The sequence below is a fragment of the Rattus norvegicus genome, chromosome 3, assembly GCF_036323735.1.
Source record: "Rattus norvegicus strain BN/NHsdMcwi chromosome 3, GRCr8, whole genome shotgun sequence".
Classification (NCBI taxonomy): domain Eukaryota; kingdom Metazoa; phylum Chordata; class Mammalia; order Rodentia; family Muridae; genus Rattus; species Rattus norvegicus.
In genome coordinates, this window is record NC_086021.1 from 166,713,292 (window position 1) to 166,728,907 (window position 15,616).

At 48.8% G+C, this 15,616-nt stretch overlaps 1 long non-coding RNA gene across 2 annotated transcripts; it reads left to right on the top strand.

Annotated features, from left to right (window-relative positions):
• The first annotated feature begins 10,933 nt into the window (after positions 1-10,933).
• On the top strand, positions 10,934-12,817 carry LOC108350620 (uncharacterized). Of its 2 annotated transcripts, none has more exons than XR_005502680.2 (3): positions 10,934-11,159; positions 11,877-11,980; positions 12,745-12,817. It is a non-coding gene; the product is annotated as an uncharacterized LOC108350620 (long non-coding RNA). The 2 variants fall into 2 exon arrangements; XR_001837470.3 differs by having other exon boundaries at positions 10,980-11,159; positions 11,881-11,980.
• The last annotated feature ends 2,799 nt before the right edge of the window (positions 12,818-15,616 follow it).

A 15,616-nucleotide genomic window follows, 5' to 3' on the forward strand; every position in this document is an offset into this window, starting at 1 on the left:
CCCTTTTAACTAGGAACCAAAATGACCCTTCCTCTTCATAAATGCTCTCAGGCACCAACTCAGCGACAGGAGATAATCAAGACTAGCACACATGAGGTGAAACACACACCTCCTCACAGGTTCAGCTCCATGGTTTCTGACCCCCTGGAGACCATTGCCAGGGATATGGACACTGTTCTTAACACACCAGAAGCTCCTGGGACCTGCCCAGTCCACGTCAACATGGTGCCAACTCTTCTGCCCTCCGGGGCTACAGCTGCCATCTGCCTGCCTTTGAACCTCGTAGACACAGACTCAATGAACTTCCAGCTTGCAATGTCCCAACACCATGGCGAAGTGTCCATTTTAGAGCCCATGTTTCTTTCTTATCTTGAGAGTAACACTTGTCATGGTAGAAATGACACAGAGCACAAGTGGACAGAAAAGGGGGGACGTTGCCTTGCACCGGTGCCTCGTCCTATGTATCCTAAAAGGATTTAGCTTGTTCTTAATCATGTGAGTATAAATGGTACACACGTGAGTGCAGGTACACTGGAGACAGGAGAGAGCACTGGATCTCCTGGAGCTGGAGTTACACGCAGTTGGGAGTCACCCAAGAGGGGTGCTGGGAACCGAACTCAGGTCCTTTGCAAGAGCAGTAAGTCCTTAAGTGAGAGCCGTCTCCATCCCCCCACACCTGAATGGTTCAAAGCCTCTCCACATTAAATTTCTGTTTGTTTGTTTTTTAAGACAGGGCTTCTCTGTATAGCCCTGGGTGTCCTGGAACTCCCTCTATATAGACCAGACTGGCCTCGAACTCAGATCCACCCGCCTCTGCCTCCGGAGCACTGGAATTAAAGGAATGCGCCATCACCACCTGGCTCACATTAAACTTTTAAATTAATTAATTAATTTGTAAGTAGGTGGACGGCTATGGAGGTTTGGAAAAGAAACTTGGTTACAATTGTCCAAAGCCTGACCTTGACTGGCTTGAGAAGATTCAATCTGTTGGCTCAAGTATCAGTTCTTCTCACTGTCTGTCCCCAGGGTTGCTATAGCAACCTCCGACTGGATTGCTAGGGTTACATGGTCTTGCTTGGACTACTTGCTATGGCTAGGCTGAAGGAGAACTCTGACTGGGCAACCCCTGAATTGGCTGAGACAGCGTGGGTATTTCTGCCCCTTCATAGTTAGAAAATCAAGAGAGAAGGGCTCCCCCCAAAGCACCAGACAAGAGAAGGCTGAGGGAACCATTCTAAGGGGAGACTGTTCTGCCTATGGAGACAACTAGCAAGAGTACACAGGGAAGGGATGTTGTGTGTCTGCTCTGTAGGGGAGGGCACACCTCCTGCCCTTCCTTACTCAGCTACAGTCTCCATTCCTCTTTGTGGACCCCAACCCCATTCTTTTTCAAGGTCTAAAAGACTTTAGGGCCCAGAAAATGAAACATGATATGGAGAAGACAAACCTCAACGATCTAGTCAAAACAGTCTGAGAGCTCCTGGGTATACCAAGCCAGCCTCCTGCTGGGTCCCTGGCATCCAATCCAAGACCGGACATAGAGATGGTGACGTGAGATGCTGTTTAAGTGAGTGGCTGGAGCATTCACCGAGCCAACCCCAGTCCTCTGGATGTCTGTATCTCTGCTGTCACCTTCTAGGATATTATTTCGATTCCCATTGTAACAGATGTGCTTTTATTTATGTCACAATTCATTTACCATCAAGTGTCTCTGGTACCCAGGAGATAGAGACTCCCTCTCACTCAGAACGTAGGCTCTAGTGCACGGGGATACTGAGGCTCATATAAATGAAGCAGGGTATACACTGGGATTCGGTGGGAGGCCCTCTGTTTCTTTACCTGGAAAGAGTCCAGAATAGTGGGGAGGGGTAACCTGAGCTCTCAAGCAAACTAGTCAGAAGGGGAGGGAGCTCAGTCAGGGCTTCTCCCAGCCCTGTTTGGTCTCATCCAGTGTATGCAGCAGGCTGCCTCAGCCTTACCCTCCCTCTCCCTGTCTCCTCCAAGCCTCCTTAGCTTTCTCGGCTGGTGCCGTGATTGACACAGTAATTGGTGTGTAGGCTGTGGGCTAATTGAAGTGGGCTGTGGACTGTGGTGGGCTATAGCAGTTCTGGAGGAGATGAGGATGAAGCCACAGGCTTGGTCCCCTCCCGGGCTGTGGTGGGATGGTGGGATTGGTGGTGACTGCCTCCCTCTTCCACAAGGAAGAATCTCCAGAAGTAAGAGAACCTTTCAGCTCCCTAATGATACGTGGTACAGAAGGTAGGCTGAGAGACCAGTACTAAACCCTGCTGGGGGTCCCAGCTGGTGCTGGAGTCTTGGAGAGGGAGGGGAAGTAGTGCCCCTATTTGTCCTTGTCACTTACAGGGCCTGGGGGCTTTGGCAAATAAATTCTCTATTTGGAGCCTGGTTCAGGTTCCTTGATTCTTCCGTTTATTCCTTCCAAGTTCAACGCCAGAATACGTTGTGCCTTATGGATTTGAGACTGGAGTGTTGTGGGAACAAGATAAAGTCTGGATGTCTAGAAGCTAAGGGCCAGAGGGAGACATTCAAATCAGCATATACTCTCACAAAAGGGTGGGAGCAGCGCGAAGGGAGCTCAGAGCAGTGGAGCTGCTGTGCCTGTGTGAGGAGGGCAGGGAAATGGGAAGGTGAGATGCTTGGCCTGCACCCTGACACACTGGGCCAGGGTGGGCATACGCAGGTCTAAGCCTCCATCACCTCTGCCTTTCCTACCTGGATGACGTGCTCCCAGGCAGAAGGCAGTCCCAGCCTTGGTTTTAAGCCACCACCAGAGGTGATTTCGAAGTATTCTGCACAGCAGGATATGATCAGGGTATGGGCAGGAAAGTAGAAGTTGCCGGTAACAGGTATGTGGATGGGCACGTCCTACAGGGACGGCAGCACATAATCCCTAATACCCTGCAGTGTAGTACGGAGAAGGCCTGGTCTGGCACACAAGTGGTGGCTTGAACCCATCTTAGCTCAAAGGCAGTTTGTGGGTCAGGCCAGTCAGGGCGACAGCTCTGCTTGTTATGAGACAGGTTCCAGACGCTGTGGCCACAGCGGTGAGTCCAGTTGTCTCTCCTACCTGGCCAGGCACAGAGTTAAGGGGTTTGCAGTCAGCTTAAGGAAACGATGGGAGTATGGCTTGGATCCAGGGCAGATGTCAACCACCTCAGCTGTTAGCTTGGTCCTCAGATGCATGGATACCAAACAGACAAATGGAGACACTAAGAAAACACAGGCAGGATGCCCAGCTGCAAACACAGTTCTTGTTATGGTTCATACCCGGGTTGCTGATGGAAGGAGAGCGGAGCTCAAAACAGAAACATATTAGGGTGCACTGTTCCTCAAAGTCAAACCAGTTTTCCCAGTGATTACTGGGCCAGAAACTGCCTTGCTGGGTGTTCAGAGCAGCAGAATTGGGTGATGAGATCCATGTGGGTTTCCAGGGACCCAGCTTTCCAGATTTACTGCTTGAAAATTAGTCGAAGACAATTACAGAAGTAGCACACACACACACACACACACTACTGATGAGTGGGATTGAGGAGCCTTTCTCCTGCCCCCAGGCTCCCAGTCCCGCTTTCACCAATAATTAATTCATTGTCTATTCTGGCCTGACAATTCACAGCTTTGCAAGCAGACACAACCTAGGGTTACCTGGGAAGAGGGCGCTTTAGCTGAGGAATTGCCTCCATCAGACTGGTCTCTGGACAACCCTATAGAAGAATTTCTTGATTTATGATTGGTGGGGGAGGGCCTAGCCCATTGTGGGTGGAGCCAACTCTGGGAAGTGGAAGTCTGGGTAGAGGAAGTCTGGGTAGGGGAAGTCTGGGTAGGGGAAGTCTGGGTAGGGGAAGTCATCACCCTAATATGTTTCTGGGTTGTGTAGAAGGTAGCTGAGTATGTCTCCTAGAGTTAGCCAGGGAGCAGCATTCCTCCATGGCTTCTGCTTCAGCTCCTGCCTCCTGATGCCCTCCTTGGGTTCCTGCCTTTGTTTTCCTTGATGATGGTTTGTAACCTGTAAGTCAAGTGAACCCTTTACCCCCAAGTTCCTTTTGGTCACTGTTCTATCACAGAACTAGAAAGCAAGCTAGAAAAATGTATGAATCCTGCCTAAAGGAGTCCAGATATTCTCTTATCTCCCAACCATGTGTGTTTACACTTGTGCATGTAGGTGTTCAAGTGTGTTGGTTGTATGTGGAGGTCGGAGGTCAACCGTGGGGGGCTTGCCTTCCTTGATGACCTCATTCTCTCATTGGTCTGGGAGCTGGGCAGTCTTTGGGCTCTGGAGATCTGCTTATCCACCCCACCCCCACCCCAATCGCAGCATGGGACTTCAGATGTGCACTGCCATGCCCGCTCTCCCCCCCACCCCTCCTAGCACCTCAGAGTTACTTACAGTCCTGTTTGAATCATGATCGCTAGGCTACAGAGATGGCTCAGTGAGTGAAGTGTATGAGGAAATCAGTTTGACTCTCGATGCTCACCTGAGATGCTGGAGACGGGGTGAGTGCCTGTGATATCAGTGTTAGGGGTCAGGGGCAGGAGAGTTTCTGTAACTTGTTGGCCAGATATTTTAGCTAGTCAGTACATTTCAGGTTCTTTGGTTAGGAGGCCTGGGTATTCTTCCAGAGGAAGCCACCAAGTCCAGGAGATCTTGATATCTTCCCTTCTCTGGCCTCCAAAGGCCCTGCACATTCATACATGCAGATAAGACTCCCATACACAGAAAAGAAAAACAAACAAATCTTAAGATAAGATGGGAAGGTCTTGAGGAAGACACTGATGTGCATCTCTGGCCCCCACACATGCATGTAGAGATGCACAGACCCACCCATGCATATACCACACACACACACACAAACACACACACACACACACACACACACACACGAAAAACTAAAGCCGTGACAGCCACTGTCTGCAAAGCAAAGCCAGTTTCTTTCTTTTTTTTTATTAACTTGAGTATTTCTTTTTTTTTTAAATTTTTTTTTTAAAGATTTATTTATTTTATATATGTGAGTACACTGTCGCTGTCCTCACCAGAAGAGGGCATCAGATCCCATTACAGATGGTTGTGAGCCACCATGTGGTTGCTGGGAATTGAACTCAGAACCTCTGGAAGAGCAGTCAGTGCTCTTAACCGCTGAGACATCTCTCCAGCCCCGAGTATTTCTTATATACATTTCGAGTGTTATTCCCTTTCCCGGTTTCCGGGCAAACATCCCCCTCTCCCCTCCCCTTCTTTATGGGTGTTCCCCTCCCCATCCTCCCCCCCCTTGCCGCCCTCCCCCCAACAATCTAGTTCACTGGGGGTTCAGTCTTAGCAGGACCAAGGGCTTCTCCTTCCACTGGTGCTCTTACTAGGATATTCATTGCTACCTATGAAGTCAGAGTCCAGGGTCAGTCCATGTATAGTCTTTAGGTAGTGGCTTAGTCCCTGGAAGCTCTGGTTGCTTGGCATTGTTATACATATGGGGTCTCGAGCCCCTTCAAGCTCTTCCAGTTCTTTCTCTGATTCCTTCAACGGGGGTCCTATTCTCAATTCAGTGGTTTGCTGCTGGCATACGCCTCTGTGTTTGCTGTATTCTGGCTGTGTCTCTCAGGAGCGATCTACATCCGGCTCCTGCAAAGCCAGTTTCTAAGCCTGTTGCCGAGCATCTCGTGTCCTGATGAGTCCACTGTAGGAGGCGTCACCATCAGCTCCATTTAGCAGTAAGGAAAACAAAGCACACAATGGCTAGGTCCACATGCTGACAGGCAGTGGAGGATGCTCCCAGGCCTCTGCCCTGTTTCCCACTCAGGATCCCAAGGGTCATCAGTACAAGATCCTAGATGTATCTCAAGGACATTGTCCAGCTGAGCAGGTCCTAGCCAATGGAACAAGCTGACAGTGCAGGAAGCAGCCGTTTCAGTGACAGCCTTCAGCTAGTAGAGGTCCTGAGTTCCAGGCCCATTGCCCTCTAAGACAAGTGCAGAACCTGTGACACTCTCTCTGGGCCCTCAGGCATGAGCTCCAGGCCCATGGTAGTGACCTCCCAAGTATTGGCTTCCTTTCCTCATTTGTCTTATGTCCCCACACTTTTACCAGGCTGGGATCACCTCCTAGAGTCCCAGGAGATGGCACATGTCATCTACAAAGTTCATGCTTGAGAACTGTACAATCCAGTTATGGGGGGGGGTGTAGGGGAGGGAATGGGGGGATGGAGAGGGGAGGAATGCAGAAAAATCTCTTGTTTTAAATTAGTTTATGGGCTGGAGAGATGGCTCAATGGTTAAGAGCACCGGCTGCTCTTCCAAAGGTCATGAGTTCAATTCCCATGGTGGCAACCACATGGTGGCTCACAACCATTTGTAATGAGATCCAATGCCCTCGTCTGGTGTGTCAAGGACAGCAGCATACTCATATCCATGAAATAAATAAATACATAAATCTTTAAATTAGTTTATAATTTTTGTATTGGACTGTGTATTAGTTAGGGTTTTACTGCTGCGAACAGACACCATGACCAAGGCAACTCTTTTAAGGACAACATTTGAGGCTGGCTTAAATTACAGGTTCAGAGGTTCAGTCCATTATCATCAAGGTGGAAACATGGCAGCATCCATGCACACATGGTGCAAGAGAAGCTGAGAGATCTACATCCTCATCTGAAGAGTGCTAGCAGAATACTAGCTTCCAGGTAGCTAGGACTAGGGTTTTAAGGCCAAAACCCACAGTGACACACCTACTCCAACAAGGCCACACCTACTCCAACGCCACACCTACTCCAACAAGGCCACACCTACTCCAAGGCCACACCTACTCCAACAAGGCCACACCTACTCCAACAAGGCCACACCTACTCCAACAAGGCCACACCTACTCCAACAAGGCCATACCTCCAAAGAGTGGCACTCCCTGGGCCAAGCATATACAAAACATCACAGGCTGCATTCAGAACTATCTTTGGTCATAGGAACTGAGCATACCTCTTGGCTTCAGGAGGTGATGCTCCCCTCTGTCTGGAAGACACACTGGCTGCTCCTGATCCTGACACTTGGCATATCCTCCCAGCACCCTGCCTGGGACACCCCCCATCCCTCCCTGCTCACCCCACTTCCCTGAAAAGACCCGGCTTACACAGATTTTTATAAGGGTGTTTGTCTGACACCTATCCTCACACTTACAGCTAACCATCCCCTAGAATCACAGCAAGCAGACTTTTCTTGTGGCCCCACTACCAGGAACCTTGGGAACGACTACCCCTTCTTCCTCTCAGAAACTGCAGGTCCACCCAGGAGTCAACACAGAACAGGTCCAACCCTGAGTCTCTGTGACCCACCAACCACCCCCTCCTGTTTCCTGCTTCCACTGCTCTGGCAGAGTGACCCCCTATATCTTGGCCAGCTCTCTTTTCTTTCTGGCCTCCGCTGTCTGCTTCAGGGTCTGGCACTCCCTCTCCAGGCTTGCTTCACTACGCTGGCATATTTTCCTGTCTGCCTCCCTGGCTGGATGGCGAGTCCTTCGAGGCCTGCACTGTATCTTGTTGATCATCACGTTGCTGTGCTACGCAGTACCTATTACATGGTGCATGCTAGTAAATGTTTGCAGAACGGATGAATTAATTAATCAACCTACACACATATCCCTGGGTCCCTGAATGGAAGGACACAGGAACTGCTACAAATTATCCAAGATTGTCTATTGGTGTCTCAGAGCCCAGTTCAACTGTTAAGCAAGAAGGTTTTTTTTTGTTTGTTTGTTTGTTTTTGTTTTAAAGAATAATTTGGTTGGCTTGAGTAATTTGCAGGCATTTGTGTGCGTGGGTGGAGACTCCTCTTTCTTTCTTTCTTTTTTTTTCTTCCTTTGGAGCTGAGGACCGAACCCAGGGCCTTGCGCTTGCTAGGCAAGTGCTCTACCACTGAGCTAAATCCCCAACCCGAGACTCCTCTTTCTTCAGACACCGTTCACCTTTCTCTCTGTGTGTTTCTTTTGAGAAATGGTCTCACTGGCTACACGGCAGCTCATGGATTATGTTAGGCTAGCTGGCCAGTGAGCCCCAGAGACCTTGGCCCATCTCTGCCTCACCAGTGCTGAGAGACAAGCATCCTCTGTGACGCCTAGCCTTCTTACCTAAGTTCCGGGGCTCAAACTGAAGTCTTCACGCTTGAATAAGAAGCATTTTACCAACTGAGCCATCTCCTTCGTTCCTTAGTCAGACGGTGTCTTCCTATGAGGCTGATCTTAAACTCATGGTCTTTCTGCTTCAGGCTCCCAAGTCCTAAGGGTGCAGGAATATCACCACGATGGGCAAGAAACAGATGTTTATTGGTTTTATCACTTGACAGCCTAAGCTGACTTCAGGCACGGCTGGATTTAGAAACACAGTAACATCCATGGCTGACCTTCATGCCACCTTCTCTCTGTACCTACCCAAGGTAATGTGATCCAAATATAACATTCCCATTCTCTAATTAGGAAAAGATGAGGCCCAGAGAATCCATGGCTTGTGCACCATGATCCAGCAAGTTAGGGGTGGGGTTGGCAGCGTAGGTCACACCTCTGAGCTCTGTGGGAAAGAGAACAATGGCGCTTCTAATATAGAGAGCCCCAGGGAGAACTTCAGAGTCAGCTCCTGCTGCCTCCTCCTTGGGTCTCACCCTAATTTTATTCTGTCCTGTATGAATTTCAAGATTCTTGGGGGACACCAGCAACTAATTTGAAGACTAGCTCCACTATGGGGCAGCTGTGACACTGACAGTTCAGCTCTTTTCACCGGAAGCCTGTCAAACTGTCTGCCCAGGCATGATGGGAGGCCACAAGACTCCCCCCTGTCAGCTTGCCGAGTACCTCTCCATTTCTCAACCCTACAGCCCCTCGTCGTAGAAACCCGTGGTTCCAGGAAATGGCTGGTGGGTTTTCCTATCAGACGGGGGCTTTTCCAGCACAGAAGAGAAGGTGCCCTCAAAAGACTGTCTTAGTCAGACCCCTGACCCACAAAGCCAGATCTTCCAAGAGATAGGGTCTCGGCAAGGCTTCTTTCTGGACCCCTGCACCTCTGACTGTTTAGAGCAACTGTCTGATCAGTGAGTCCAGGAGGCTGTTTCTGTCTCTGCCTCCCTCTCTGCTTCTGGCTTCTTAACCCCAAGTGTTCCTAAGACTCATACTGTAAGAATACAGAGCTATAGGGGACCCTGACATGTACCGCATGTCACAGGGTACTCTCTCATTGCCCAGGTGGCAAAATAAAGCCTAGAGAAGGACCCTGCTGGCCTACGATCCCACAGCAGGGCTCGGCAGACATGACAGCTGCTCCTGGATGCTGCCCGTGAAAACTCAGTTTACACACGACACCTGACAGTGACAGAGACTCAGGTGAGGGCACAGGCTTTAAGTTTCACTCTCTGAGCTGCATGTTTGCCAAGTGATTTCTGGCCTCTGTGACCCCACTGTGAAATGCAGGGGATTCTCTTGCCAGAGTACACGGGGGCAGCAGCCAAGTGTCAGGCACTGTGGACGGTGTGGTCCTTTCGTGGCCCCAGCACAGAAAACCTGATCTGCCTTCCTCTCTGGTGGGGCTTCTCCAGGTTTCAGCTGTAATATCTAGTCCTGGATGCCTTTCTTCCTAGTATTTTCCTTCTTAACATTTGTGTGTGTGTGTGTGTGTGTGTGTGTGTGTGTGTGCATGTGTGCCCAAGTGTGCCAAGCTGCGTGTGTAGAGGTCATAGAACAACACCATGTGAGTTCTAGGGATTAAACCCAGGTTGCCAGGATCAGAGTCAAGTACTTCTATCAGATAAGCTATGCCCCCCCATATGTGTGTGTGCGTGTGCATGTGTATACATATGTACATATCTCTCTATACATATATGTGTGTATACATACATACATAACTAACTATGTATGTATACTTGTGTATATTATGTATGTATACATACACACACACATATTTGTTTTTAATATAACTTGTTTGGAGGCTGTGAAGATGACTCAGACATCAGGAAATCCAAGTTTGGTTCTCAGTGCCTCACAACTGCTCATAGCTGCAGTTTCAGATGTCCTGAAACCTTCTTCTGGCCTCTGAGAACACCTGGTACACACACACACACACACACACACACACACACCCCACACATTTTTAAAAAAAAAATCTTTAAAAGCAACTTTTCAGCAGCCTGGGATAGTAGGACACTGCCATGGTCCTAGGTCTTAGGAGGGAGAAGCACGAAGATGGAGTCCAAGCCATCCTTAGCCTTGTAGTGAGTTCCAGCCCAGGCTTCAAACGTGAGATCCTGACTAAAAAGCCAAAACAACTTGCTTTGTTTGGTATTTGAATACTAATGACACTAAAACTATTCAAATGAAAGTTTGACCCTGAAACACCCAAATCCAGGGAACATTTGGGCTCATGCCTTGTGCTATATTTAAGGAACTCCTATAGCCTTAATCCCCAGTCCTGTGTCCCTAAGGCCATGGGGGGGGGAGGGCCTCTCGAAGACCCTCCCACTCTTGTGAGAGTGAGGAGCAGTGAAGCAGAGGAATCAGGCTTTCCTGACTCCTAGACTGTTGCATTCCTGGGTCTTCCCATCCCCCAACACACACAAACTGTCTTAGGCCAGCTCCTGGCCATCAGTGCAAACCATAGTCTTCTCCAGAGATTTTCCCTGAAGGCAGTGGGAGCCCACCTGAATCCTGATGTCCTATTTTGCGCTCTCTCTCTCTCTCTCTCTCTCTCTCTCTCTCTCTCTCTCTCTCTCTCTCTCTCTCCAGCCTAGGGGCTTTAGAAGGCAGAGCAGATCCCCCCTCACCCCCCCAGGAAGGCACATCCTGGGGCAGATACTGAGGAGGATTGAGCAGTGCTGTTTAACTAAGGGGACTGAGGACAGAGCCCTGGGTCAGCCCCAAGAGAGACAGGGCCACTAGGCCTCCAGCTAGTCCCAGGTGGTAACATAGCTCAGCCCGGGCCCCCAATCGCTCTACCCGATGCACTTCAGCTGCTAAGAAGGAAGTTCAAGGACTCACCTGGGTCCGTTGCTTAGCAACAGGAGGCTGTAAATGACATTGCTCTTGACACTTTAACTTAGCCCTCCATGGCAAGCAGAGGATAATGAAGGCCTAGGCAGACAGCAAGACAGAATTCAAAACCAGCGGCGAGCAAGTACAGGAGAAAGTAAGGGCGTGAAGTGAGCACTTCGGAGGTTTGGCTCTCCGAGTCATGTGGTAACTGCTGGGCTCTTTAGAAGCTAGTTCAGGAGTCCCGGTTTTGTTTGCCGTCTTAAAAAGGCCTGGCTGGGCTTGGTCCCCGCTAACTGATTCATACTTGGCAGCACTATGCCTGTAATTCCAGAAGTTGCCACTAGGAGGACCGCAGCCAAAGCTGCCCTTTCCGCCCACACTACTCCACAGACAGCTTTAAAACTGTTAATTCGTGGGCTCACGGCAGCGTGTCCGTGATCGGGGACATATTTGCGCTGGACAGATGGAAGATGAAAAGCTATTTGTTCTCCGTGTTGATTGAGCTGCTTCTCTGGGCCAGGCTCTCTGTATGTGAGGCAGTGAGCAAGGCAGACGATAGCTCCAACCTTTGAGCGAGCCTCATTCTGATCAAAGGAAGGGATGACCGGAGGATAAACACAAACAACCACACTTACCAGGGCCCGGCTGCCCCTTTCCCACTTTATAGACAGACTAAAGTGATACAATCCAATAGAACTGGGTAGAGAATTCATTTTTGGTTTAAGGATTTATTTATTTATCTAATATTTGAACACGTATATATGTATGGGTTCGTATGCGTATTCACACCTGCATCACATACGCACGTGTGAAGGCCTGAAGTTGGATTTCCTGTGTCTTAACTCTGTTGCTCTACACTTTTATTTTTGAGGCAGGGTCACACAGGAGCCGTGGAAACAGGAGGTTGGCTAATCTAGTCGGCCAATTCACTCCAGGAGACTCCTGTCCTGGCCTATCCGAGTCCTGGGATTACAGGTGACTGCAATACCCAACCTGGTTTCTTACATGAGTTTTTGGGATCTGAATTCTGGTCCCTGTGCTAGCAATGCAAACACCTTGTCCACCGAGTCATCTCCCCAGCCTCCAGATTTTACTTTTAACTAGTTTACTGAATTTTAATCTGCCCTTCCCCTTCCCCACACACACCCAGTTCAGCAGAGGTAACACGGCATTGTCTTGTGATAGCCAATCGTAGGTCAGTGAATCACACTCAAGGCGGGGAGTTCTGTAGTCTAAGGGAGAATGCACTTCTGAAATAAGATGGGTTATTATTATTATTATTAATTATTGGTATTAATTATTATGGGAGTGGCACCATCGACCTAAGTTGAAGAACATCTGAGGATCATATATTAGAAGATACCAAGGCCCAAGGAGGAAAATAAATCAGAAAAAGGGGCCCAAGACCCACAGGAGAAAAGAGGAACTGGGTCGTCAGTGGCAGCTACTACTTCTGAAAGAAATGTGCCCAGATCCTGACAGCAGTGATGGGGTGGGGCTGGCCTTTTAGGGAGGTCAGGGCGGCTGTAGCTGCATCACTAAGGAAGAAAGGGGGAAGACATCAAGGTAGAGGTGTGACAGATCAGAGCCACAGGCCAGAGGCAAGAACTCAGCTAAGACGGGAGCCGTGGAAACACGAGCGTCAAATTCCCCAGATAAAGTGACAGGTTAAATTTGGATTTCAGATAAAGAATAACAAAAATCTTACTGTGTTTTTTTCTTTTCCTTTTCTTTTTTAGTGCAAGTACATCCCTGACATCCCCTAGGACACACTTACAATAAAATCGTCATGATGTTTACCTGACACTCAAATTTAACTGAGCATCCGGATTCTGTCTGGCAAAGCATCTTGGGTAGTCTTGCAGCAGAGGCTTAGAGTCGCATTTCAAGTGGGGAACCCGGAAGGTCGTGATGGGGAGGCTGGCAGTCCTGCGGGGAGACAGGACAATGGGAACTTGGGCAGCATAATCGTTGCTGATTTTGGTCAAGGCAACATGTTGTTGGGCTGATGAGGGGTTGAGGCTGGAGTGAGCTCATGAGAGAAGGAAGGGCTCTTCCTTTTCTCCTCTTCCTGTTCCTCCTTCTCTTCCCTTCTTTGAAGAACTCACTAGTGGCAAAGCTTAAGGAGGCAAAGAAACCCAAGCCTGCAGCGGTGTGGGTGCAGAGCCAGCAGCAGCAGGGCCCAGGAGGCAGCGGCTGAGGGTCGCTAGTGCAGAAGGGAGCTGAGCAAACTAGATATGGGGCCATAGGGGCTGCTCTGCCAAGCTAGAAGTGTGCTTGATTGGAACTAGGGGTGTATATGAGCCAGTGGGTAGAGGGAAGTGTGTTCTAGGTGCACATGCATTTATGCATCCATTTCCCGTCTGCTTAGAGAGCTAGCTTACAAATGACCATACCAACTCATAAGCATAATCCTATGTACCCAATGCTGGTGGATTATTTTAAAAAGAATCAGGCACGTGTGTGTGTGTGTGTGTGTGTGTGTGTGTGTATGAAAGAGAGAGAGAGAGACAGAGGGAGGGAGAGAGGGAGGGAGGGAGGGAGAGAGAGAGAGAGAGAGAGAGAGAGAGAGAGAGAGAGAGAGAGAATGGCGTACCTTGGCACACATGTGAAGACCAATAGAAAACTTTGTGGGCTGGAGAGATGGCTCAGTGGTTAAGAGCACTGACCTCTCTTCCAGAGGTCCTGAGTTCAAATCCCAGCAACCACATGGTGGCTCACAACCATCTGTAATGAGATCTGATGCCCTCTTCTGCTGTGTCTGAAGACAGCTACGGTGTACTCCTATACATAAAATAAATTTTTAAAAAGGCAACTTTGTAGCATGAATCTCTCCATTTTTACATGGTTCCTGGAGTTGAACTCAGGTCATCAGTGCCTTTATTTGCTGAGCCATCTCACCTGCCCAAATATCGGGGTTTTAGATACCATTTCCTTTTCTTTTATTTCTTTTTTAAAAAGTTTTATTTATTTATTCTATATAAGTACACTGTAGCTGTCTTCAGACACACCAAAAGAGAGCATCAGATCCCATTACAGATGGTTGTGAGCCACCATGTGGTTGCTGGGATTTGAACTCAGGACCTCTGGAAGAGAGGTCAGTGCTCTTAACCAGTGAGCCATCTTTCTAGCCCTAGATACCATTTTCTATGACAGGAACATAGGATCTAGATTTAAGGGGACTCAAGACCCGGGCCAATGTAAATCTTGACAGCAACGGTAGGGAATATATTGAATATACTGAATAAAACAGGACTCTACTAGAAAGGAAGGAAGAGAGGGAGCAAGGAAAGAAAGGAGGGAGGGAGTGAGAGAGGGAGGGAGGAGGAAGGAAGAGCAGACGGCAGTGAAGATGAGTGGAATGGAGCTGCTGAGATGTGCTTGCCAACTTGACATGGAGTGGATAAGCAAGTGATGCACATAGACATAGAGAACGATGTTCTTTATCCGAAAAAAATACAGTCGGGCATATGTTTCAGGGGAGAGACTAACACATACACCTGGAAAAGCAAAGAAGCCACTTGCTGTTTGGATTACCCCTGGGGGTTTGGAGGGAGCTCTGGCACCTTCAAAGTCGAAGTCCTGTTCTGCTGCTGGAGCATTTGCACGTGCTCAGCTGTGTTTAGTCTGGAGGGCAGGACAGGAAGTAGAAAAAGACCTGATAAGCTTGTGCTGTTGTTTTTGAAGCAGTATCTCCATACGAAGCCCAGACTGGCCTCAAACCTCAAACTTTTATTTATTTATTTATTTGTTTGTTTGTTTGTTTGTTTTATGTAAGTACACTGTAGCTGCCTTCAGACACACCAGAAGAGGGCATCAGATCTCATTACAGATGGTTGTGAGCCACCGTGTGGTTGCTGGGATTTGAACTCAGGACCTCTGAAAGAGCGGTCAGTGCTCTTAACCGCTGAGTCATCTCTTTACCCCAAACTTCAAACTTTTAATTCTTCTGCCTCAGCTCTCTGACTGCTGGGATGCTAGGCATGTGCCACTAAGCCGGGATCTAGGTCTGGGTGTGTATCACGTCTTCCTAGTGGATATAGTATTTTGGGTCAGGAACTTCCTCTCTAGGTTTGTGACTGGGCAGACCCTTGTGTCAGGGTCTCTCTCTTTCCTACCCTCTTCTCTATTCTCAGACTCATCTTTTCTTCCCTTCCCCTCTTCCTTCTTTCCCCCCTCCCTCCCTCTTTTCCTTCCTCCTCTTTTTCCTTCCTTTCCCATTCTTTTTTTCCTCCATCCATGTCTTCCTATAAATATTTACTGGATATCTTCTACACAGAAAACTTGACTCAACTCATTAGGCCTAAACTCCCTTGCTGGACTAAGTCTTGAGAGAGAGAGAGATAGGCATGAATCAAACCAATTAACTGAGTTTCAAACAACGCTAGGAGCTATAAAGGAAATGAACAAGCTTCAGAGAGAGAATGATGGAAGACTTGGATGGAGTCGTCAGGGAGAGAATCTCCATAGAGACAGGCGGTGAAGAGCGGGGGCCAGCACACAGAAGGGCCCGAGGTGGGGAAGTACTCAGGAAGCTTGCTGTACTGAGGTAATAGAGCAGAGGGTAGAGCTGGGGAGACGGGGATTATGAGAGTGTGGGCAGGACAATGC